Genomic DNA, 27,349 nt, shown 5'->3' on the forward strand with positions numbered 1-27,349 from the left:
TAAGAAAATAGGTCTAAATTGATTAAACTAATCATTTTATTCTAACTGCTCTTTTTAAAGACAACTGCTGATTGCATGCCCCTTTTGTAGCTGTAGCTGAGCCTGAGATGGTACAAAATAACCATCTTGCCAGTTGTCACAACTATTTGCTCATTCTTTAATTAAACATAATATATAAAACCGTATAATTTACATCTAATTGGGAAACATCTTCTTCAGTCAGAAGACAACATAGTCTGATGGCATAAGTAGAAGCTTGGGTGTCAACAGGTCTGAGCTACTATCCAGCTGGAGAATCACAGCTGGCCTGGCAAAGATTTCTTAATCTTTATGTTTAAAAATCTCATTTATTTACAAAGGATGATTTCAGTTAACCATTGACTTCATGAGTATGCTGTGAGAGTTGGTGCATTGCAGACCTTAAAATAGGATAAAAGTTTAGCACTGACTTGCAGGAGCAATATACTGTGATGACAGCAAGACTGTGGTTAAATAAAGAAAATGAAGGACTGTAACTGCAGGTTTGTCTTAAAAAAACCCACCAAACAGAATAAACCCCTGTATTTCAAAGTCATGTTCTATTTTGCCACAGAGTTTAATGTTGTTGAGGAGGTGAATTGTAAATATAATAATCAAACTCCATTAAATAACAGGAGTGGGTTTATCCAAGGAGAGATCTGGAGCCAGTCAAACATCAAATGTTTGTTTCCAACAATGCTTGGTTGAAGAAAGGCATGGGATTGAAGAAATCCTCTCCACAAAGGCTGAACACAAAGGAAAGCAGCTCTGTGGAGAAGGACCTGGGGGTCCTGGTGGGCAATAAGCTGTCCATGAGCCAGCAGTGCCCTTGTGGCCAAGAAAAACAATGGGATCCTGGGGTGCATTAGGAAAAACATTGCCAGTAGGTCAAGGGAAGTCATCCTGCCCCTCTACTCAGCCCTGGTGAGGCACACCTCAAGTGCTGTGTCCAGTTCTGGGCTCCTCAGGACAAGAGAGACATGGGGCTATTGGGTGGAGGGCAGTGGAGGGTCCAGTGGAGGGCAACAAAGATGATCAAGGGATTGGAGCATCCTCTCATGAGAAAGGTCAAAGGAGCTGGTCCTGTTTAGCCTCAAGAAGAGGTGACTGAAAAGGGACCTCATCAGTGCCTATCAGTATCTGAAGGGAGGGTGCAAAGAGGATGGAGCCAGCTCTTCTCAGAGGTGCCAAGCAGTAGGACAAGAGGTAATGGGTAGAAACTGAAGCACAGGAAGTTTCACCTGCATATGAGGAAAAACTTTACTTTAAACTGCCATATAGGTCATTTAGTTCAGCTCCAAAACCAACCATTTTACCAAAGGCAACAGCTTTTGCATTTTGCAGCAGGAATCAGATGCTGGAAAAACGTCATTTAGCATAACAGACTGAGGGTTTTATATTGGGGTATTCAGTATACATTCAAAACTTTATATTATCTTGAAATCTCACACTGCTCTTTAAAGTATCTCTTTTTTCCTCAGAAAGACTCAAAAGGAGGAACCTTCAGAAGCAAAGGAACAATCTACTATTATTCATGATCTGGTATACCTGTTATCAGCAGTGCATTTAACTGAACAGGCCAGCATCCATGCTGCAGTCTAAATTAATCTCTTGCTTTTCTGATTGAGAGTTCTTTTTCTCAAACAAAGCAAAAAGCATTAAGGTAAAATATGCCCAAATGTCCTTTTATTGCATACAAAAATTAATCACGACCCTTTTCCCACACATGGGAATACATATGCTGTTAAATTTAAAATAATGAAAATGACTGCTTGCGTACTGACAGGGAAGTGGCACTTGTATTTTGGGAGATAATGTCTTCATCATTAGACTAAAGCTTTATCAGCCATGAAATTTTTAGATTTTTCTCTTTTTTTTCTTTTTTTTTTTTTTTTTGGCACAACATGCATCATAGTTTTTACATGTTTTGGTCTTCAAATATGCTCTTTCCTGGGGAATTTTCTGAAGCCAGAGAAAATTTATCACAATCCGGTAAATTTACACAGCAAACCTCTTTTATGCACAAGTGTTTTAGGATCTACCCCATGATCTATATACAGAATACAGGGAATACAGAAGTGCCATAGAAACAGAATCTTCTCCATACACCATGCTCTGCCTACACTGAAAATTAAACATTACATAAAGCACATATAGTTAGGCAATTAGCAGCCCTTTACACCCTGCAGCTTGATTCTGTGTTATCCTCCATGCCGTAGCTTGAATCAATACCATTACTAACTTTACTGTGTATGCCCATATTATGCACATTCAAGCCCCAATACACTAGAAGGTGCCAAAATTCTGACTAGTAAAAGTTGCAGCTTGCCAAACTAGCACTCAATTCTCCTTTGAACAGGTCACCAGGCCTTTGATTCCTGTGCAAGCAGGAGCTTGCAAGCAAGGAGCAGGACCTTTTGCTGGGGACAAGTTCCAATGCTGAAGGAACAGGACTGAATAGCAGATAGAATATGATTTAGCCAATGATATCATTATTACACTAAACCCACATTTTTGTATTTCATACTCCACTCCTCTTGCAGATAGCTATGGATTAAAGCTGGAGAACACAGGAATGCTGGTGCACACAAAAATTTGCATTCACAAAGAGATATATAATACACAGTAGATTGCAACAACAACCTGAACTGAATTGTTTTCTGAGAGAAAACTTTCTGAATTGTTTTCAGAGAGAAAACAGTAAGGGCAAATACCCTTATTCAAGTTATGACCCTCAGGAGCTTAAATGATTTTTGCTTAGTGCATTAAGAAGCACTCTTCACATCTCACCCTAGATGTCCCCTTTCCAACTCATACCTTGGGATCAGCTGATTTCTTCCAAGGAGTCCTTGAAAAATAGCTGTCACAAAAAAACACTGTGTAATGGATGGTCCAAAAGCAGCACAAGCTATTGGATGTTATGTAACTCACTGCCAATGGGCACCTTCTGGGGACACTTTTCCATACCTCACAGCAGTGAGAATCATCATGCAAGGGCTGGGGAGAGAGGAGCATGTTCAGCTCAGGCTACATCCACATTTGTTCAACCTGCTCGCAGCATGGCAACCATGCAAGCTGGATGTTATTTTTGCTCTCCTCTGTATCTACTAATACCTTCCTCATATAAAAATAACAGAAGATCTCAGGTTCCCTTTTAATTGAGTGACTCTTCAGGTGTACATTCTATTTTCTCCAGTTTTCCTCTTTGGCAATGAGTAAGAGGCAGACACTCTTCATAAAATTTGCAAGTAAAAGTCCTTTCCTATTTACAGATTTCTAAAGTAAAAGATTTGAGGAAAAAGTCAAGCATTATTAAATTATTGCTTTAAAAAAACCCACTGATTATTTGTTTTAATGCCAGCATAAGTTTTATATGAAGCCTACCTTTCATTTATGGGAAAAATAACCTTTTTCCTGATGTTTAATACATACATTATTAGATTTGGTTATGCATTTATTGATTAAATTGGTCCATAATATTCAGGTCTTTTCAGTAACATATCCATTTTTATACCTCTTGATTCAAAACAGATTTATAAGTTTTCAGTGGAAATTCTGGTGAAAATACATCTTTATCAACACAGAGTAATCAACAGGTGAGTGGGCTTTCACCTGGAAAACCTGGCTTCAAGTCAGGCTTTGCAGAAGTCAGACAAGAAACCAAATTTTATCCAGGTGTCCAAAGCCCCATCTCCAATGAATGAGCAAGCGTCTTTTTTTCTTCCAGAAATGCTTGACCCCAGACAGTTTTAAAATGCAGAAAAAAAATAGATATGCATTAATCATTAATTATTTCCTTGTAAAAGCAACACATTAAACCTCCAGAACAGTGAAACATCAAAAATTTTTAAGTTTCTGATTAGATATGTTGAAGTTAATAGGTAACTAATATGTTCCTCAAAACAGTATGAAATTCATTATTGAAATTTCCATTCTTTCTGGTTTGTTCCTAGAAATAAAAATAGAATTAATAACTACTATGACGATGGAGGATAGAAAACCTAAATGCAGTGTTACAGAACATATGTAATAAAGTGACAATTTTGCATTAACATTTACATTTTGAAGTATAGAAATCATTGTGAAAGTCTACATCATATTGTTGTGATCTCAGAGCCTAAAGCATTCCATAAAATTGTTGTGGAGATCTTAGTGTTGCAAAATATGGAAAGTATTGAAATAAAAATACATTAATAAAAATTGACATTTTCTCAACCATGCAAATTAGTCTTCAGCCTGGTTAGTGAAAAATAAGAATGGAAGGCAGAAAGAAATGTTATTCAAACCTTTTAGTGAGTCAGAATAGGTGTGACTGAATTAATTAAATACATTTTTATTACTATAACCTATGTGAATAATATACTCCATCATCATCAGTCTCTGGGCTCTAGGTGAGTCAGTGGAGTGATAAATGTTGATGCCAACTGATGGCACAAATTCACTGACCTATTAAAATTAGAGTATTACATTCTTTAAAATCAGTTCTTGAATGTGGGCCAAACCCAGGACATGGCTTAAATTGAAGAACAGCATAGTTTGGAAGACAAACTTGCCTTAGTGTGAAAATATCTCTTCAGCCTATCTCTTGTAATTAAGTGCTGGGGGTCACCAGACAGCATACATTTCCCTTAGACAGAATAGTCCAAGATTTAGCACAGCAGTAAGCCTGAGTGTAGTAACCTGAGCCGAGTAACAAGGGAAGATATATTGAGAATGAAGCACAGCAGAGAGAAAAATCTTGAATTACTTCTCACCGACTTTACAACCTGTACAGAAAGCCATGCATCCTGCACGGAGCCACCCCTTCCCTGCGGAGTGGGTGATGGGCCCTGTTCCTGACCATCCTCCCCTTGCTGGCGCACCTGCCGGCTGCACTGGCCAGGTCCAGCTGACGTGCCTTGCTGCCTGCAGGGTAGCCGAGATCAGGGGACTTAGTTCTGCTTGCCTTGGGAGGCCAGCCCAGCCACCAGTTTCTATTCAGACTTCCCTCCACCACTCAAGCTCAAGTGGAACCATTTAGTACCCGCATTGTTCTGTGGTTTTTATTTGTTTCCTTCCACTCAAGCACATGTTAGAAAAGGCGACCCCCCCCAGCAATCTTTTTTTTTTTTCCCCTTTTCACATGACTAAGCGATTATCCTCTTCCTAATCAAAGAGACAGATGAAAAGAGTTTATTAATAAAAGTTCCCCTTCAGGAAGATTGGAAATGAATGATTAGTAAAATACACCCAATTTTGCTTATAGACCCCCCTCATAGGCATCTGTGAAGGGTAGGGATGCCAGAACAGTGGTGGGGATTCAGGCATCTGGAAGCTGTTTGCAATATGGATTAGAAGTTAGGCTGCACATAGGTACTGCCTCCAGTCACAAAAGCTTGCTCTGTGAAGGGGAAAAAAAATATGCTGCTTGTTTACAGTGCTACTTTTTCCTTTGCTTGTTATCTGTTTTATTTCTTCCCTTGCTCCTCTCTCCCCACACCATTCATGAGCAATTAGGTCTGCACCGATACGCCAACTGGTGGGGCCTGTTAACCATACCCACCACACCAGCATCTTGGAAAAGGGGAGGAGACAGGAGCTGGGCAAACAGCACGGCATTGTGCCTGGGACCGGGGCATTATCTGCTCCCTGTTGCCAGGGACCACTGATCAAAATGGGAAAAACAACTCCTGCACTGAGGAGAACAGACCGAAAATTGTCACATCTTGCCGTGTATCCACAGCATGTTTAAAACAGTGGTAAATCACAGACACAAAAACTCCAAGAGACTTTAATAAAGAGCTGAATATTTAAGCAAGTTTAGGAAGAGTGGTGTTTTCCAGACAGATCTAGTTTTACTAGTGTGAGTCTGAGATGGTCGCAATATTTACAATAATTAAACCAGACCATCATAAAAAAAATCATGTGAAACCTGAGAACCATTCTAGTGAATAATTCTATCATACTTGTCTTATGAAATAAATATTAAATACTCAAAGATGCTACTTTAAAATCTCTCTAGCAATAGGCTTTTCTGATGCTTTCTACTCATTAAGGTAAAATTTTAGTCTCAAAATCAATAAGTAAAGTATAAGATAAGGCTGCTTAAATTCTACATGTGTACATTAGAACTCAAATTAAGAGAGTATCCCACCTGAGTGTGAAGGGTCTTGGGATCAGGGTTTTAGACCTTCTATTCATACAGTTTTCCTTCAATCGGAAGAAACAAAATCCAAACCCTAAACTACTTCAAAAAATGTCAAAGAAAATTTTAAAAAATGAAATTATTATTTTAGACTGATTTGCTTTCAAATCTAGATTCTCATGCTGCATTTCAAAGAAGATAAAATTTCTCCCCTCTCACACCTTATTTGGAAGAAATTGCATTCTGAAGCAAGGGCATTTCTTTAACTCATTTTTTAACAGCAATAAAATTAAGCATTAAGCAGCATCTCAAATTCAACTTTTTCCTAGGAGCATCTATAAAAAAATACACCTAAGAGTTGAAGGAAAATAGATTTTTGTGCAAACATCTTTCCAAATTTGTCAGCATTTTTGATTATTTGAGAAAGCAAAAAGGAAAATTAATTGGAAGACTACTACAAAATAATTCAAACATCTCCACATAATTGCAATTACAGCAGCATCATGGTAGGGTTATACTATTGCTAATGCTGTAAATAATGCAGGCTATTGCAGTAAATCCAAAATTATTAGATTTAAACTCATGACAAAGGATATTAATTTTAGACCTACTGGGTTATATTAGATATATATTTTAAGCCTCTTAAATGCTTACATATTAGAAGTATAGGGAATCTCTGCTTTTAGAGGAAGGACTGCTAAAAAAAAAATATACCTTGTAAACAACATTCTTAATGCCATTTATATGTGTCATTTTACAGGAAAAAATATTAAAAATTATAGACATTTATTTCCAGAGAACAAAATTATGAACAAGACCAGTGTTAAACAGGTTTCCTTAGGATGGATCTAAGATGATCCCATGACATACAAGTAAAGGGGATTTGATTAGCCACTCCTCATTAGTGCCAGCAAAGTTTTAAATAACACCCCACTATCACACATTCCCTATCTCTTAATATTTAGAGAATTCTTTATATAGTATTACTAGGCTTGTTTATATTAGATTTCCATGATGGTAACAATTTACCTATGCAAGTCTTCTTAAAACTGAAAATCACAACTTTTTAAAAACTGTTTAAAACCAAGTATTTTTCTATCTACATAAATCATCTATAATAGAGTCAATACATTATGCTGCATTTTCCCAGATGCAGACATCATGTATACCGCTTCTTAAAGTAGCTAGTCTCTTCTTTTCTCTTCTTGCAAGTGATATAAAGTTAAACCCATCCTTTAACTGGAAAAAAAAGATGCAGTGCCCAACTAGAGCCACACTTTCAAATTGCTATCACTACAGAAAGCTTCACAGGTAAAGGAAAAAATAAAAACAACATCTCAGTAGGTCATCGTTGTCCAGGTTCCCATGAGGAAGCCCTCGGGGAAGGGATAATAGCCTGAGGTTTGTGGTGGTGCTTTTTGGTGCTGTTAACATTAAAATATTTTTCTGTTTCAGACAGAGTATGTGTCAAATAATGACAGGTTTGCAAAACATAAGATGTCTAACAATATTCATAATTGTTCAGACATCTCTGGCAATCCCACCTTCCTTATACTTTGTCTGCATTCAATGCCTATACTAAGGGGATTTCCATTTATAAAAATGCAATTTTTATAAATTGCATTTATAAAAGCGCAATTTACAGCTCTTAAGAAACCAGGCCTTTTTTTCCTGAAGAAGAATTGTATCTACAAAAGAAAAAAAATGAAATGGTTCAAACTATGGAAGATAACATTTACTTTCACATTGAAAATATGTTTAGGTTTTGTCTTTGTGGGCTTTTTACAAATAAGATAGAAGTTTTATAAGACAAGAGAATATTTTATTGGAACAGCCTCTTTACAGTTCTTGTGTTTGTTAAGCCATATTGCCTTGCCTTTTCAGAATTGTACTGATAAAATTATTTTTAGAAGTAACTTATATTATAGCTGAAAACATTTATATTATTCTTTGGAGCCATCTAGCTAAGGTATTAAAAAACAGAAACTGGAATATAATATCGCAATTTTATTCTTTCTTTAAATATAAGTTCTATATTCAGTATGTATCACGGTTTGATGTGGAAAAAAAAACCCAACATTTTTTGCACATTTTCTCTTCTCTTTAATCCCTTGTTGCCTGGTTTAGACATACTACATAAATTTGGACACATGCAGCTACACACACATGTTTAGAGATTCAGACTTAAATGCATGATTGCCATATAACCATATGCAATACATTCATATATTTTTGACATGCTCCCAAGCACTTGATTTTGTGTATTTATGTAGGAGATGGAGTATTTGTTTGCACTTTCCTTTCCATTAAACAAAGGCTCTATGATTTTGTCAAACTGATGTTAAAGGATAACATGTAAATACAATTTAAAATTGCACATGCAAATGGCCACATGCAATTCTGGCCTTCTAGTAAAAAATATGGAATTAATGTGCCTCATTAAATACATATATTTTATATCAAAAAAAGTTCAAAAAGAATGTACAGCCCCTGCTTCTTTTTGTATTACCATGATATCTTTCATATTTTCACAAAACTAAAAAGATGTTTTTGTTTTCCCTGTTAGATTAAAATGTTGTATGTCTGATAACATTTTTTAATCAAAGTCTCAAGCAAAACCACATGGACTGGATGTGAGTGGTGTAAGTGCAGTGGAAACAGCTGAACAGGTGATGCAGCTACAGAAAGATATTTAACTAAACAAATTGCTAATCTCAATGATTACCAACCCTTTAAAAAATAAAGACAGAAAGAGAGAGAGAAAGAAAGAAGGTAAGAAAGAAAGAGAGAAAGAGAAAGAGAGAGAGAGTGAGAAAGAAAGGAAGAAAGGAAGGAAGGAAGGAAGGAAGGAAGGAAGGAAGGAAGGAAGGAAGGAAGGAAGGAAGGAAGGAAGGAAGGAAGGAAGGAAGGAAGGAAGGAAGGAAGGAAGGAAGGAAGGAAGGAAGGAAGGAAGGAAGGAAGGAAGGAAGGCAGGCAGGCAGGCAGGAAGGCAGGCAGGCAGGCAGGCAGGCAGGGAGGGAGGGAGGGAGGGAGGAAGGGAGGAAGGGAGGAAGGGAGGAAGGAAGGGAGGAAGGAAGGGAGGAAGGAAGGGAGGAAGGAAGGAAGGGAGGAAGGAAGGGAGGAAGGAAGGGAGGAAGGAAGGCAGGAAGGAAGGAAGGCAGGAAGGAAGGAAGGCAGGAAGGAAGGAAGGCAGGAAGGAAGGAAGGCAGGAAGGAAGGAAGGCAGGAAGGAAGGCAGGAAGGAAGGCAGGAAGGAAGGCAGGAAGGAAGGCAGGAAGGAAGGCAGGAAGGAAGGCAGGAAGGAAGGCAGGAAGGAAGGAAGGAAGGAAGGCAGGAAGGAAGGAAGGAAGGAAGGAAGGAAGGAAGGAAGGAAGGAAGGAAGGAAGGAAGGAAGGAAGGAAGGAAGGAAGGAAGGAAGGAAGGAAGGAAGGAAGGAAGGAAGGAAGGAAGGAAGGAAGGAAGGAAGGAAGGAAGGAAGGAAGGAAGGAAGGAAGGAAGGAAGGAAGGAAGGAAGGAAGGAAGGAAGGAAGGAAGGAAGGAAGGAAGGAAGGAAGGAAGGAAGGAAGGAAGGAAGGAAGGAAGGAAGGAAGGAAGGAAGGAAGGAAGGAAGGAAGGAAGGAAGGAAGGAAGGAAGGAAGGAAGGAAGGAAGGAAGGAAGAAAGGAAGAAAGGAAGAAAGAAAGAAAGAAAGAAAGAAAGAAAGAAAGAAAGAAAGAAAGAAAGAAAGAAAGAAAGAAAGAAAGAAAGAAAGAAAGAAAGAAAGAAAGAAAGAAAGAAAGAAAGAAAGAAAGAAAGAATCAACCCAAAAGAGAAGTTTCTGAAATTAGGTTTAACATCCAAACACACTGAGGTGTTTATATGTGTGCATGTTCGTGTATGATCCATCCCTACCTGCATCTATGTAGGATATGTACAAATATTATTTTTTTTATCTTGAAACAGTTCTGTCTGGAGCCTTGCAGTTTCTTTTCAAGGGGAGTACAAGGGAAGATCTTTGAAGAGGTAAATATTTTACTCTGGCGTGGTTGGCCTGCAACCTCCGTTCTGATCCTCCCTTCTATAAACAATCGTCTCATGATGATCTGTTTGTCCTCTTCCATGTGTGGATAAATTCAACTCTCCCAAAGGCGAAGAGGAGCAACATAGGTATATCCTGTGGTAAAGACCTTTTGACTGGGAGATGATCAGCATTGTAATAACATCTTTTTCAGCTGTGAAAGCCAATGAACAGTTGGCCTTATTACTCTTGAAATATCTAAATAAGATGAAACCTAGGCTACTTCCTTAATGTGTCCCTGTCCAGATTTAAAAAATAAAAATAAAATCCATGCTATTTTCTTTAAAAGTCTTGTTTAAATAAATATTACTGTCATTACGTAACCTAACACTTCTCTGTTTTCAAGTATGGTGATTAAGGAGAGAAATCCATAGGACTTTGTTCTCCTCTCCTCCCATGGTCACAGGCACAAAATTCCTTTTGCATTTTACCTGTTTATGTTGCCTTCATATTAGCCAGCATGCCCTGAATGCTTTGCCATTTAAAGTGAAACTAAAGCAATAGAATCTCTTTTTTGCTACTTTTCCCTCTATATCCCTCCCACACCATTATTTATCCAAAACTCTAGAATTATCTAGAGTGACATTAATCTTTCAAGTGGGAAAAAATTAAAGGTATTTCTCTAGGGGCAGGGTTACATTTCATAATCCCACCAGGTGCCTTGCAATCATGTGCAGGGAGTCACAGAGGGACAGGATCCACAGCAGCTTACTCCCTCTTCTCCTGCCCTGACTCCAGGCATCCTTTCCTTTGACCCCTTTGCCAGTCCCACATCCACTTTCATCCCAGTGCACATGGTGGAGGGGCTGGCTGTTGTGATGGCGTGGCATTGCTTGGGCTGGGTGACAGCCTGCTCTCCACAGACAGCGCTGTCAGAGAATCACAGACTTCCACATGTTCAAGTGAAATTAACTTCTGTTAGTCTGACATTTTCCGCAATCAATACTCACAGGGTCCTTGTCTCTGGGATCAAAATTCATAAATCAAAAGCAGAAAGCATGAAATAAGGTATTTGATAAATCCATTAACTGAAGTGGAAGTGTACTTCTGTGGCACTGTTTAAAGACTACAGTAGAGCTGGCTAAAGGGGGAGAAATCTAACAAACACATTAAGTGAAGTGCTGGCTTGTATTTGTTTGAATATATGGCTCAATCTCACTTGCTGAAGGACTTTATGCCTGGGCAGCAGACAAGTTGGTTTCCCTGGACTCCACACTGCACAGACTGCCTTAAGAAAGCAGAAAACCAACTAACCATTTTCTGATGAACAATCCTCTCCTCCCACTCCAGGACAATCCAAGATAATGCCACTGCAAACCACTTCAGATTCACTAAAGCTGCATGAGCCTAATGTGTGGGTCACTGCTTTTAAGGGTTAGAAGGAAGTCCAAGATACACATAAGCACCAAGAAAACTTTTGTTGCATCTATCAGTCCAAACATCCAAGTGACTCCTAAAGCCCCAAGGACTATCTGTCAGTACAGTTTGGTGTCTAGGAATTTTTTTTTTTTTTAACACAGGACCAAATCCATACTTTGTGTCTTCTGATGTGGGTCTCTTCAAGTGAGTGTAGTTCTCCAGAAGCTAAAAATGCATCCCATGGTTTGCGAACTCTTAAAATTTACTGTAGAAAGATACACCTGTATTTTTCAGCTATGATTCATGATATAGAATTAGGGGCAGAGGTTTACAGTTGAACATACAACTGCATTCTAATGCTACAAATAGCATTACTTTAACAGAGCTACTTTTTAAAGCCTATCATGACTGTGTTTGCTGTGATTGAAAACTGCAATGTCTGCTTGATACAGAAACTGCCTAATGACTAAACTTGAATCTATAATGTAATATAAAATGTAGCAGTAGACAAATCACTTTCATTAGATAATTTTTTTATATCACTTCAAATACTATGACGATAGACCTTCCTTCTTTCATGATGTAAAATGAAGACAAAACACCTGCTTTTGACAAATCGTCTTTAACAAAAACCGTCTTCAACAAAAATTGCTTCTAAGTATAACTCCATGTTATCAATGAAACTCCTATTTTATAGTTCCTGAAATCAGTAGAACAATATTTTCAGCACATCTCATCCTATATTTGCTCACTACCTATCAATGAACAGTTTGATTTTGCTTTTCTCTAATTGCAAGCTATCCAATAATTAGAGCAGGTTTTTTTTTCTATACAGATCTTTTGTCTTCTAAGTCTGTCAATAATTGTGATTTTCTAAGAGTCTGAATGTACTCTAATAGACCTATGAGAATGACTTTTTTTTGCTGTTATGTACATTCAATAAAGTTTTTCCCCCAACACTTAAAGAATTCTATTACTTCCTTTTCTGCTCTGAATAATACAGCTCCCCTTGAGAAAACTCATTTTAACAGAATAGAAGTCTGCGTTTAATTTTAGATAATAAAATTATTGGGCATGTCTGGCTTACCTGACTGTTTATACTTATAGCATCACCCTTATCATGAAACAATTCTAAAATTAAAAAGTTCTCAATATATTGACCTCTGATATTTATTACTTGACAAAACATCTACATGTGGGTTTTTTCATCATTCAGGGAGTCTTAGCTGGAAATCTTTGGGGAGAAAATTTTTTTTGTGTTTTGGTTACAAGCAACATCTAACCCTATTTCTCTTTTTTATTTTTCTAATTTTTCATGAACCCTGTGAATCCTGACTCTATGTCTTCCCATGGTGGAAGCTGAGAAGCCAGAGCAGCTACTCAACCATTGTGGCTTCCCAAGCAATAAGATCCCCACTCCTTCACACAGTCAGTCTGATTCTCAGTCGGCCTGGCTGACCGGTGACTGGCAGGGTGAGTGTCCTAGGAAGCTGAAGAGGCAGACAGTCTATCCACTGATGGAAAACCAGCCAGCCAAATGCCATTTTTATCTTCTCCAAAACTGTCCTGTCAGAAATATATGGCTTCTATGTTGTTGTTTTTTTGTTTTTTTTGTTTTTTTTTTTTTTTTTTTGTTTGTTTTTTTTTTTGTTTTTGTTTTTTTTTTTGTTTGTTTGTTTTGGTTTTTTTTGGTTTTTTGGGTGTTTTTTTTTTTGTTTTGTTTTTGGGTTTTGTTTTGTTTTGTTTTGTTTTTGTTTTGTTTTTGTTTTTTTGTTGTTGTTGTTTTTTTTTTTGTTTGTTTGTTTGTTTTTTTGTTTGTTTTTTTTTTCCTGCATGAAGGAAATTTGTTTTCCATTCAGCTCTTTTCAGGGGTTGTTACCAAAGAAGGAACCCATAATGACTGAGAGCTTTCACTCACTCAAACACAAAATTCAGTAAGTTGACTCACAGCAGAATGTCAAGCAGATTACCTTGCTTAGGACAGTCAGTATAGACAGGAACTTGCCTTGAAGTTCTCAGATCTCAATTCAAGACCATTAATTGTTCCACAGCTCTCCAGAACAGCAAGTACCTAATTAAAAATAGGGTAAAAAGAAGAAAACATTTATATCTTGCTCTTTTTCTACTCTCCCTGCCACAAAGTTGACTTCTCAGTTTCCCAGTCATACCCATCTAAGAAATTCCTTCCCTTTGCCTCTATACCCCATTGACATACAAGACATTGAAGTCTAGAGAACATGATACTTCAGTGGACAGTTGATTCTCATAATATCTTTATATCTTTGCAGAGCCATTTGGGACAGTGCATGAAAAAATGCACTCAAAAGTAATCATACTACCTAGCATGCAGGTAACAAGTGCGTATGTTTCAACCCTTTCCAAGATATAAGCAAAGATACAATGAATCTTTAATTTTTCCCAGAACTGCATCTTTCCAGTGTTTTTTTAGTCCTCAGAAAGTAGGGTGGTCTGTAAATTTTTAGACCATTTCTTGTAGTAAAGGAAATGTGATTTCTATTGGTACTATCCAGTACAACATGATAACATCATTTAGGAATGGTATACTAAACCCAGAAATCTTCCAATAGAAACTTCCACTGGCCAGCAATGTTGTGATTTGAAGCATAATTCATTTTGGAATTCAAGAACATCATCAGAGAAACCATTTATAAATGCATCTCATAAATTGAATTATATTTTTCATATGTTTTTGATGCCTAATAATGAATTTTAGCTGTTGTACAAAAAGACAACAAGAAGTTAGTTTGAGACTTATTCAATAAAACAGTGAATTCCTACAACAGGAAATATCACTTCAAAGACCTTGCAATGTTGCAATATGACAACTGAAAAACTTAAGATTCTCAAAGTCATGTGCTATGAAAAGAATATTTGCCTTTTCATGCAAAAAGTAACTAAAATATCATGAGAAGTGAAATGGGAAGAATTTATTTTTTCCTTACAGAAACAAAATAAAACTACACTGATAAACCAAGTAGCAAGTTGTCATTAAAAATAGCTTGGGGTTTTTCTGTTCTTTTTGAGCAAAATATTCTGCTACCTCTTTGTTTCTAGTAATTAATGCTACTTCTTTCTAACAACCTTTTTCTACTCTTCAAAAGGAAAAGCCCTTTTTTATTGGAGGGGATGTCTAACAGTATGTGTCGATTATAAATATGAAACAAAACCTTATATACAATCATGGAATAGTTTGAGTTGGAAAGAGCTTTGAAAGGGCTTTAAAAGGTCTCTTCGTCCAACTCTCTTACAATGAGCAGGGACATCTTCAACTATACAGTTTAAGCACTAAATCTTTTTAAATTATAAAAATTGTATGTTATTAAACACTTTTTACCAGTACATCACAGAAGCATCACACAGATGCTTCCTGCTGTATTCTACCCTGTAGTTTCCAGAAAATCTACTTGACAGCAGCAAACATTAATATCAAAGCATCCTTTGCTTTGCCTGTATTTTCTTATATAGATTTATCTATTGCAATGAAAATAAAAGACAAGATAGATGCTTACAGTCTATGTGAATGCTGAGACCTTTTTAAAAATTAGGAGGGAAATAAAAGAACCTTATTGCAAACACAAGTGCAAAAGAGCTCCAGCAGTCAGAGCATTTGTCAATGAAGAGCAACAAGAAGATTAATTTGGTAATGAGAAGATTAATGATAAAAACATTTACCTCCATGTGGTGTAGAGGGAGTTTCTCCTTGGATCTGGAAGCTTGGACATGAGACCCTTTTATTCCTCTCTGTTCTAGTCCCCTTTAATTAAAATTCCTGGAAAAGACAAAGGTGTAGGATTTTAATTTGGGATTTTTGTGTGCCTGCTGCTACAAAGGAAGTTCATCCACTATCCACCCATATTTCTGAAAATCTTCCATTTCCCTTTTCTGTTTCTCCAAACGTACTTTTCCAAGCAGCTTTATGCCTCCACTATGCAGGAGAGAGGATCCATGTTTCTCTTATAGCTCCCATCATGTTCTCTGAGCTTTTCCACCAATAGTCTCATCTTGATTACTGCGTTCCCAGCAAGAATAGATGAAGACAACCAACATATATAAAAATATTTACCCTCTCTGAAAAGTGTTATACTTAACTGTGCCTCATATCTTTCCTAAAATTTAAATGTAATGTGCTGGTTCTCACTTGGCAAGAAATATGAGAAGCTATGAAAATAGTCTTTTATTTCACTGGACATAACTGTTCTAAAAACACATGAACAGGTCACTTTTTTTCTTTGCTATACTTTTGCTTTCTGATGTGAAACAAAGGAATAATGGTGAACCATTATTTCAGCATCTGCAGTCTTCCCTAGCCAAAGTGCAGGGGTTACATCAATTCTGAAATAGAGATATCTAGTCATTTAGGGCAAGACTGCTTAGTTTTCTTGTAAGTCATACTTATGACTTTTGAATCGCCTAGGGTTCCATAAAGCATGTTAATTTAATATATTAAGGCTGTGACAGTCACCTATTATACCCATGGTATAATAGAAAAGACAGCTTTAATAATTTTTTTCCTTACTAGGAATAGTTTTTCAGAAGCATGGATGAAGAAAATACTTGCCTTACTATTTTTTTCAACCAGAGCAAAGCTGCAAAGCTATGACATATCTTTTTCTGGAAAAGGCTCTCTCCTATGCCTTTGGAGGCAGAAGAATGCCAGGCAAGCTTTTAGAGTTATATTTTCCATTCTGTCCCAGCACACAGTTCTGTTACCAGTTTTCAAATGCTTACAAGACATGTCAGGAGTTGTGTTGTTTAATTGCAGTTTTTTGCACATGTACAGTTCACAGTTCAAGCAGTGATGAGAAATGAAAATGAAAATCCTAGTGTGCATGAAGATAACATTCTAGTGCTTCTTGCCTCTTCCTCCTATCCCTAAATGAGTAGTTGGCAAGTTTGATGGCTGACTATCAAGAGATTATAACAATAAGGTATTTTAAGCTGGCAACAAAGCAGATGGGAGTCCACAACCTCAATGCAGCAGTTTCAAGCACCTAAACTCATTACCTCAGGCTCAGGCAGAAAGAAGGGAGGTTGGTGAAGCATGAGAGCTATTTGCAAACATTTTAAAGTACTGTGGTTCCAGTCCTGAATTTGAATGGAAAGTGGGAGAGAGCTATGTGAGAAGTTTAACAAACTGGGTATGACAATCAGAAGAGGAGTCACTCTTTATTTGTTAAACTGGTATTAAACAGAAATTGGTAATACCAGCCAGAGGCTTAGTCCCTCTCATTGAAACTTTCTAGTTCTTTACTAACTACCTCAAGGAGCCCTGACTTTTGCTAGTTGAAACATTCACATTGTCACACATAAAAACAAACTTGGGTGGACATGAACATGGTCTCAAAAAAAAAAAAAAAAAAGAGCATGTTCTAATGTTTTTCAGTTTGTCAGTTCAGTTCCCTAAACTGCAACTCAAATTTTATTTATAAAAAAATAGACTGTGGGAAGCAGCCCAATGCAGAAATAAATGTTGTGTGCAAAGAGAGAAGGAAACCCTTCTGTTGTCAGGATTTCTGCCTGTGCCAGCTAAAAATTAACAAAAAACTTGTTTGTGCTTAAAAATCATAAATAGAGGCTAGTGCTGCTCTTGACACTAATCCTGAGACTTTCTTTAAAGTCAGATGTTACTCTGTGATTGCTATGGAGTATTTGCTTCCAAAGGTGCTGCTTTCTCTCACCCAGTGACACACAGCTGGATGACGCAGTTTCAAAATAAAAAATTGAGCCCAGATCAAGTACATCTGATCTCTACAAGGCCTTACTGCACGCTAACTGAAGTTAAGATTTTGGAAATGAATGGGAATAAAACTGCGAGAGAATAATTTAATTCACTTATTGATGCCTACAAGGTAAAATACACTTTTCTCACTATGCCTATCTTGACAACCATATGCTAACTTAATTTTTCTTCTTTTAGGTAGTCTAATATTTTAAAGTCTTTTTCCAGTTTGGGATTGTATATTTATTTCAGCTATGAACCACCTGAACGCATTTAAATGCCCTCTACTACATAACAAACAGTGATTTCCTCCTAGGAGATGAGGGAGCTGTAGCAGTTACACTGTGTTATTGTACCACAGTGGCAGGCTGCCAATATGTTCATTCACATTTGTAAATTCTGTCTCTTCTGTAAAAGAATAACAATCATAGAATGAAATACTTTGCTAAAATCTCAAATGTTTATCCAAGGCAGTTGTATCATCTTTGAATTTCTGTAATGGAACATTCCTCTGTTACACAAACAGTAACAAAATAGACCCAAAATATATACCTTATTATACATTTACTTGTAATGGGTCTTTTTCTATGTCAGGGAAAAAATTTACTGGTTAATTTTAAAAAAAAAAAAAAAAAAGGAAAAAAATAAGCCTTAAACACTGTGTAGTACATTATGGAATTCTTGCATGTTTGGAGGACTGTTCTAGTTAGGTAATGTCTTTTTCATGGAAACAGAGAATAAGTTTATCAAAATAGCAAATCTTCTTTTGAGCCAAGACCTATGAAGATTCTTTCATAGAGTGATTTTTTCAATAGAGTGACAACTTTCAGTTTCCTTGTAGACCTGCAATGATGCAATTGCCTAGAAGGGCTGCTGTTGTTACAGCTACTGTGTAGTTAATAAATGAATGCGACACAAGATACTAGTGAAGTGGAAAACAAGGGATTGTTGGCACAGTCCCCATGTTCTTTTTACAGGACAATTAGAGACACTGCATTGTCAAAACACTTTTCAAGATTTAGTCACAAGTTGGATGCAATCTATCTGTGATTGCTATTGGCAAAAGGTAAACTTGATTTTCTAAAAGTGTGCGAGTGTTTTAGCATAATTAGCTTGAAATAAGAAATGTTGTCTGTATTTATTAGAATTTCATAACAGACAGAGATAAATTAAATGCAAATAAGTTTTCTATCTGTGTCATATCAAAGTTTTCCTTGTCTATACAGAGGAATTTAGACAGATTCTGCATATAATGGGCTGCTTGTAGTGAAAAAAAAGGGACTACATGCTTGGGCAGTGCTCTCTGGCTCTTGCTCCACCATATCTCAGCATACAGTATGCATGCCAGCCCATCACCTATCACTTGCATCTCTTTTAAACAAGCTGAGCTGAAATATAGCAAGCAGTATGCATACAGTTCTGAAGCATAACTCATTTGCACAATAATCTCTTATTGTTATGCACACAATTATATTAATTTTTAATTGGTTTATACCTCATCTAAGCAAGCCTAGAAAACCACATCCTTTGTTCAAACTCTTGCTTTTTTTTCTCTGCTGTAAGGTCTGTGCCTTTAACATATGCTTCTTGTATTATAAACCTAATCCTAAGGCTAAGAATTATTTGTTTTTCTAAAAGACAGCTTTATTTATCAGTCAGGAGCTATCTAAGCATCTAAGAACCATGCTGCATTTCTTAGTTTTTGGACAGCGGCTGCAAGGGTACTTTAAATCAGGATCTTCGGTTGGCAGCAGCAGCGGATCATCTCAGTGGCAACTGGCAGGGACCTTTTCTAAGGCTGAGTCTTTGAAGCACAGCATGTGCACTGCCACTGCACCCATTTGCTTTCTGCAGGGTAAGCTTGCCACCATATGGAAACCACATGGATTATTTAGTGGAGGTCAGACTAACGCTGATAGCATAACTAGATTTTCTGTCTCAATTGTAAGAAGTTTGATGGAAACAAAAATACACAGTACAACTGCGGGAGAGGAAATGTGAACCCTCTTTGTGAACCCTCTTTTGTGCTTTAATACCAGTCTGAGCCATCCATTCAAGGCTGAGTCTTGAATGGATATTAGCTAAGCATTTTTAAGTTAAGGACAATCAACTCTGATTAGTGGTTTCAGTAAGTACAAATGTTGAAAACATCAAATGTGGATACAAATTTCGTCTTTGACTTTTCATTTTCTTCTCTACTTGCACTAAAAAGACAGATCAGACTCCAAATCTAGTGATATTGCTTAAACAGCTCCATTTTATATAAAGAACTAACACCAGATTTACAGAGGGTTAATCTAGTTCTAACTTTCTCTAAAGTGCTCAGTATTTTCCACACAAAAAATTTAAGAAGTTATTTGGCACTTGGAATCCAAATATATTACTTGTAAAGGCATGACATGAGAATTACAATCACAATTAATGATATGCCAATACTTTTTAAAGAAAAATATTGATGTCCAATGTGTAATCAGGCACTTACTAGATACTATGATCATCTTTCAATGAATGTCATCTATCTAAGCTGGGCACTCAAATTACACCAAAGTTTTGGAGATTAAAGAAAATATGTGGAGTAGAACTGAACTAGAACACTCAGAATAGGCAAATTACTATATCTTGCAGATGATGCCTTTACGACTTTGTCCCATGGTTAATAAAAATGGCAAAAATCTTACCGAATTTTCAAATGAGTTGGAATGAGGTGACAAGTGTCCTACTCCTTTTTAATTCCTCGTAACTTTCCCAAAGGAAAAAAAATCAACTCAGTAGCCTATTTTCTTCATTATATATCAACATGCAAAATTTATCTATATTTTAACATATAGGATAAACATATATTCACTTTCAGCATTCTCCAGTATGATTTCAAAGATGTTTTTGCTATGACATTTTCCTATAACATAAGGAAAATATTTTATAAAGAATAGCACTTGATTGGATTCCTCAAAATTTACTGCTTTGATTTGCAACCAGAAATGACCATCCCCTAAAACCACTAGAGATAACCCTCAGCCACCATGTATCACGCAGCTGCTCAATCACATGCTCCCCTCTGGTGGGATGGCTGAGAGAACCAGAAAGAAGGTAGAATCATAGGTTGAGATAAGAACAGTAATAATAACAATAACAATAACAATAACAATAATAATTAATTAATTAATTAATTAATAATGAAGACTAAGAAGAAAGAGAGATAATAAAAAGAGAGAGTAAGACATAGAAGCCATAAGAAACAACTGATACAGAATACAACTTCTTCACCAACTGCTGACGAATGCCCAGCCAATCTCTCAGCAGCAATCAGCCCCTCCTAGCCAACTCCCCTCAGTTTGTGTGCTGGGCATCATGGTTTGTGGTCTGGAATATCCCTTGGGCCAGTTTGGGTCAGCTGTTGTGGCCATGCTCCCTCCCAGGTCCCTGTGCAGCTCCTCACTGGCAGAGCATATGCCTCATTTCCCAAACTTGCCAGTGATTTATGTGTATTTTTACCTCTAAAGCTTTTAAGTCACTGGCATAAAATTGTTCCTCCCAAAAAGCAACACACACTGTCAGTAGGTCATGCCAGCAGTAAGGCAATTAACAGAACAAGCTCTTCCATGTACCTGGAACGGGTACATGGAAGACATGACAGAGGGTACAAAGTACCAGGTATCCCTGTCCTTGCTGTAGACTGCTATGAGAGTCATGACACACAGGGTAAGGCTTCACACTCTCAAGGCTTCATTCAAAGAGCATCATGCTGGATTTCTGCAGTCCATTGTTTGGAATTTCTTTTTCTATTAATTCATGCACAGATATGTTTCAGTGCACAAGGACTATCAGAGTGCCGTATAATTTTATAAGAAATTGAGGAAATATTATTATTATCAAATTGAAGAGGAAAATAGGAGTTAGTGAAAGGTATGATTATAGCATAGTTATGTTAAACTCTTGGTGACAGCAATTTTTATCTTTTAAAATAATGAAGATGGTGAAAACAACTCAGAAAAGGTTACCATTTCCATCTTTTTTTAGAATGAAACCTTGAATATAAATTATTATGATTATAAATTGTTTTCTTCCAAAAATATCAGATGACTACCCCGTGTTTTTCAGTTATATTTTTAGAAAAAATTCTCATCTTGGTCTAAAGACTTTTTATGGAAAAAATATCTCAAAATATCTTTCAAGCACAGAAAGAAAGGAAATATCCTGACAATTTGTGAAATTCTTTTTTTTCTCCCACCACTGAAAAAAACTGAAACAAACTCCTTTATTCCTTCCCTGAAAGATTTTTCATTTAAAAGGATTTTTGCCTGGAAGGGACAGATAATGTTTCTCAATTTTAATATGTTAATTAATTGCCAGATTATAATTTCTATGGAATTGAATTTTAATTCCACATTAATATTTAATGAATTAACTAATTTAATTGTAATGAACACCAACATATTTAATGATGATTGGTTGCTTGTTTTTAAAAAATGCATAATAAATATTCCAATTTTCTGAGGATTGTTTTTGACAATTTCATTTTGTTTTATTTGTGTATTAGCTGAAAAAGCACTTTGAGGGATATTTCTCACCTCACCTCACCTCATTGACTGTGAGTGCTCTTTGGAGAAGCTGAAAAATTTTCACTGTGGTTTTAATCATGGCATGATTCTGAACCTCAGCTTAGTTTTAAAACTTGTCTAACTTCACCAAAATTAGTGATAGTTTTTAGATTTGAATTTCCATGGAAGAAAAAAACCACACCTTTCTTCTGCGGGAGGGAGGTGACACAGCTAGGCTAAAAAAGCAAAAAATAAATCTAGGAAATCATTTCAGAAACTAAAATCTTATAGGATCCCAATGCTGAAAGAGGATCTCTAACTCTTCTGCATGCAATTTACCTTCTCTACGCATTTTGCTACTAGGTTTTTTATCCCCAGCTTTCAGTTCAGTCTGCAGCACTGACCATCACTACAGGCTTTTTCACATTATGTCACCCTTTCTCAAAACAGCACTAGTCAATTCAATGTTCTAAATGCAGCAAAAAGGAAAGGAAGAAAACTAAAATAAAATCAAATAGATCACACCTGCAAGCTAAGTGGGCTGGGATAAAAGATCACTCTTCTAGCAAAAGCAGCAAGTTGTAGGGACAAAATCTTCCTAGGAATCACCTGAGACTACTGAATCTCTGTATTCATAATCTCACTGGCTGAAGGGCTTACTCTTTTTAGAGGGAATTGCAGGATCTCTCTTCAGTCCCAAAATCCCGGCTTGAAAATGACTCTGGTTGCCCACATCCTACCACTGCACTACTGGTAATCTCTTTGGTGGCCCTTTGGATTTGCCTATGGATGTTCCCACTGAAGGCTGCAAAAGAAAATAAATCTATACCCTTCTTGGTTTTATGATGTCAATATTTTCTCCAAAAAAAGTGACAAAGAACAGCTCTTTGGAGAGACAAACTCTAAAAGGTCTATTCAAACATGCAGACACAGGCAAGATATCCTTCCAAAAATTCACTAAAAATATTCTGGTTTCTTGGCCTAATCTTTATTTCTCAAAACTTCACTGAGGAAAAAAAATGTTATGAATCATTACTTATTGATAGCCTTAAGTGCACTTCTTAAGATTGTGACAGCATAGAGCATAGAGATCACAAAACTAGTGTAAGCAGATGCCTACCCCAAAACCTGTCTTTATTATTTATGAATTAAGTGTGGGGCTGCATAAAGCTCAGTGCATATGAGCAGTAATATTGCACCATCCTGACGTGGGTTTCACTGCTGTATAAATGCAGCCCATATTAAATTTACAAAGGTTACAAAACCTTTAGCACTGATGGCTTTTAAGGAGTAAACGTTCACCATGACTCACACTTTGTTCACTTGTGCCATTTGGAAATTAAGTATTCTTAATTGCTGTAATGCACTGCAAGTTCCAACACTTCTCAGTGACTGAGGCACGTAATTCCCCTGTAAAGTATTCTAATTGATTAATTGAGTTTTCTTGTAAGATTGTGCAGGAGTTTTAGATGCAAGAAGGTTATCCTTGTTCTACCTAACATAAAAATGCTTGAACCTGCAATATAAAGTAATATTATAGGTGCTGAGTGAAAGTACACAGCAATACAGTCTAAATGACATAGCCATTTTGCTGGCAACAAGTGTGTTGTACTTTACATCAAACATGCACTATGGGAGGTGAGAAGAGATAAAAGCTTTTTTTAAATGCCATTTAACATTTGCTGTCAACTTTGTGCCTTGTGTTGCCTGTCATTTATACGATCAATTTTTGTTTTGTTTTTTTTTTTACTTGGTGTAATGCTTTTCACTGCACAAAAACAAGAAGTAAGAAAATAATGACACAAACAAAAAATGTTATGGAGATTCATCAGTGTTAGGTAGACTTCAAAAATGGGCAGGGAAAAAGTGAGAAAGGTCCTTTCCAACCTAAGTCATTCTATGTTTCTATGAATGAAAAAGAGAAAGTAAAAGAGCTGGAAAAAAAGAGAAAACAAACCCCTCCACAAATTACAGTTTATTTTTTTTTTGCATTAAAAGATGTACTCCTTAACAATGAAGTTAGCAAAGTAAAATACTAGAAAATCCATAATGTCACCAGTTGATTGAACTGGCCCAAACCCAGATCAGATACAGGATCACTCCTCAAGTTCACTTACAGAGAGCTGCTTAAGGTGATTGTACTCCATGCTTTAGAAGACAGGAGCTAAAATACATACATGGACCCAGGAGCTAAAATACATACATGGACCCTATAAATTATTCTGTACATCAAAATAAATCAAACTGAATATCAAGTGATTTTGATGGGATTTTTCTTACTAGATTTTGCCATTCTTTCTGCAAAATGGTTGAATTGCTATTGAATTTTGAAGTAAAATGACTGGTACTATTTCCAGCGTGTCACGGTCCATTATAAATTTTACATTAGATAAATAGTAAATGTTCATGTAAAATATAAAACTTTGACCAAAGATTTCAAAGACATGGCAACCAATAAAATAACTACATGTTTTGTCTGTGTTTTAGCTGAAATGTGACTTCAACTGTAAATAAAAATTTGCCTTGACAACATTTGCTGCCTTTTCTTACTTTTAAGAAAATGGTCTGCAGCTTCCCCTGGGTTTCTGCACAAATCCAATCTAACTTAAGCAAATTTCAAAGGTCTAGAAGGGTTTCAAGGAACATCTTTTCTTCTCTGTTCCACTTTTCATTCCTTGCTTTCCTTTCCTAAGCTTTTGATTTCCTCAAACCATGCCAAAACCACTTGTTTAAAAGGAAAATAATCCCTCTCTTAGTGTAGGGATGTTGATTTGTTTCTTTCCCACAGATTTTGAGGACACTAAGTTTGCAGAGGACTAGGTTCAATATTTATTTACACATTCTGCTGAACTGCACTCCAGTGACTCACAGAGTAGAAGGGTAAGCCGCTTCTTTTTTCTACCTCCTCACAAGTCCAGGTCTCTGGGAAGCATCTCTCATTGCCCTGCCTTCAATATTTCAGCCAGGGAGGTGGTTGAGACAGACACCTGCAAAGATCTCCCTATTCACTCATTTTGTGTGAACAACTCTGCTTTAAAGCTACTTGAAGTAGTATTGTAAAACAACAGGACTGTCTGCCAGGACCAATATTTGCCTGGTAAGGTGTTTATCGGACTCTTCACTACTCATTTTTAAAACCCTGACAGTTTAAAGGAGTTGGTTTTGGTTTGTTTTTTGTGAAGCACATGGAACACATTTCTCTGCCTCATGACAGAGTTTGATGAAGTTTATTGCAGAATTCCAGGTAGAGCTTCAGTTGTGTGAGACTGGAAAAGCCCCAGTTGGAACTAAGAGATCGTTTGAATTAAAGTTGTGCAGCTGATGCTTTCTTGGTTGCAAATGTTTAATTCTTTTTCCACTTTCTTTCCCTGCCTCCCTTTTATTGCTTGGTTTTTATGTATCATTTCTGAAAAAATACGTTTCCCTTTCTTCACATGGAGTTTATTCCTAATAATGCCTGCCTCTCTGTCACACCAGCTCACAATTTGTATCACCCAATACACTAAGGGCCACAATTCATTTCAGTCATGGTTCAAAGCTATCCTGAAATAATCACAAAGTGACACTGTGAAATTACTGTAAAAAATTGTGTGGCAGTGTCATGACATTTTATAATTGAGACCTCTACTACTCATAGCTCTATCAAAGCCCATAAGGAGGAGGGGAAAAAAATTGTGTTTTGACAGACATAGCAGCTTGAGATGCGCAAGCAAGATTGTATAAAGTCAGCCATGTAGAAAGTTATCGGATGTTCCAGTTTGTGCCCCCATGAAATTGGCACAAATCATCTGGATTTGACTTCAGGAAGGTGGTTAGGAGTAACATGAGAGAGTAAACGAGAAGGTAATGGCCACTCAATGACTTAACCTGTGTCACAGGGCAACTAATGTGTCAGCAAAGAATCAAATAAAGATGAATGAGCTTATCAGAGAACCATGCACTGCCTCATTGGGTCCAATTTAATTAAACAAAGGAACTGTTCATATAGAAAGATTAATAGAGCAACAATATACAGTAACTGCTACAAAAGTATATCAAAGAAACACATAAACTGTTAGAGGCTGCTGCTATACAATATTTTCACTCATAATACTGATGAAAATCATCAGGTGACCAGAATCATTTGACCAGCCATACACATCTTTTTGGTAAAGGTTTGAGCTTACGTGTATTTCACAACAGCTGAAGATGCTGCTTGTATGAACCAGCTAAATGGTGATAAATGGAAATCTGCCTAGTCAATCTACTCTAGAGCTTTCTCTGAGTGTATGAAACAGGTTGCCCTCTTTGAGGAAGGACTCAGGCATGTCTCCCGAAAGAAATGTTGCCATATGAAGTCACTTCTCTTGCATCAGAATACTTCTCTGGATAAGAAAAATATTTTACTTTGGTCACAGAATAAGTACATTTTATTACCCAGAAAATAATAATTTAAAAAAAAATAATATAAATAGAACTTGGAATAATCAGCCTAGCACATAATTTACTGGTAAGAAAAGTGGAGTGAAGAAGAGGAGGGTAAAAGGAATGAGATGCAGAATTAATCAAGTTTATTTGGAAAAACGTAAAGTTAAGGTAGTAGTTTTACACTTTTGGGTTATAAATGCCTTTTCATGGTTAGGTACTTCCAGATTGAAAGCATCAGTTTTGTAATCCGGACCATGACATGTCACTGCAAGGCAGCACAGTCCAGCACCACTCTCAGCCTTTCACTGAATATCACAAGGCCAGCAGAGTACCTTCTATTTGAGAAGTAGGGCAGCAAAAGTATTACTTGACAGAGCTGTAGCAGGAAGGAAGAGAGGAAATATGGAACCCTGTATTACTGTCTGTACAGTGGCAAAATTTCTCCATTGCAATGTGAAATGACAGGAAGGAAAGTTCTTGCTTTGAGGTAGCAAGGGGTCTCTATCTGATAAAACTGCTGTAGTAGTGTCTTAGAATTCTTCATTCCTGGGAGGAATTACTGATTTTAAGAGAGGAGTTTGGACTCTCAAAACCAAAAGAGCCAAGTAAAATGAAATGCTCAGGCAATTTTACCTCTGGTTCAAACTCCAATTTTGCTGTGGGATTTTTTTTTTTTCCTTCTATCACTATATCTACCAGCCCATGCAAGAGCTGCAGTTTTTTACTGCTCTAAATAATAATACTTGCAGCAGCAGAAGCTTGCATGTCCTTTTTCTAGTTAGCACAGAATTGGAGCTTTAAATAGACAGTAATGTTTCATGAGTTTTCACCACCATTTCCCAATTTTTTTCTTTGGACTGAGTGTTGCCGCAGGCCCCCAGCTGGGTAATAATTAGCATTGACTCCATGATTGCAGAAGGCTGATCAATTGCTTTATTATATCATCTTATACTCTATTATACTATACTTATTAAGAAACTCAGTAACCCTTACAGGCAGTCCGATACAGCTTTGACCTAATTGGTCAATCCATCCAAACATCATCCAGTGTCCAATTAAGAAATCACCCTTTGGTAAACAAATCTCCATGACACATTCCATATGTGCA

At 36.8% G+C, this 27,349-nt stretch overlaps 1 long non-coding RNA gene across 1 annotated transcript; it reads right to left on the reverse strand.

Annotated features, from left to right (window-relative positions):
- Nucleotides 1-4,778: 4,778 nt before the first annotated feature.
- On the reverse strand, nucleotides 4,779-15,583 carry LOC128818098 (uncharacterized). The gene is made up of 4 exons (XR_008440385.1): nucleotides 15,478-15,583; nucleotides 15,250-15,346; nucleotides 13,527-13,627; nucleotides 4,779-4,923 (listed from the first exon to the last, which is right to left on the reverse strand). It is a non-coding gene; the product is annotated as an uncharacterized LOC128818098 (long non-coding RNA).
- Between the last annotated feature and the right edge of the window lie 11,766 nt (nucleotides 15,584-27,349).

The sequence above is a fragment of the Vidua macroura genome, chromosome 1, assembly GCF_024509145.1.
Source record: "Vidua macroura isolate BioBank_ID:100142 chromosome 1, ASM2450914v1, whole genome shotgun sequence".
NCBI lineage: Eukaryota > Metazoa > Chordata > Aves > Passeriformes > Viduidae > Vidua > Vidua macroura.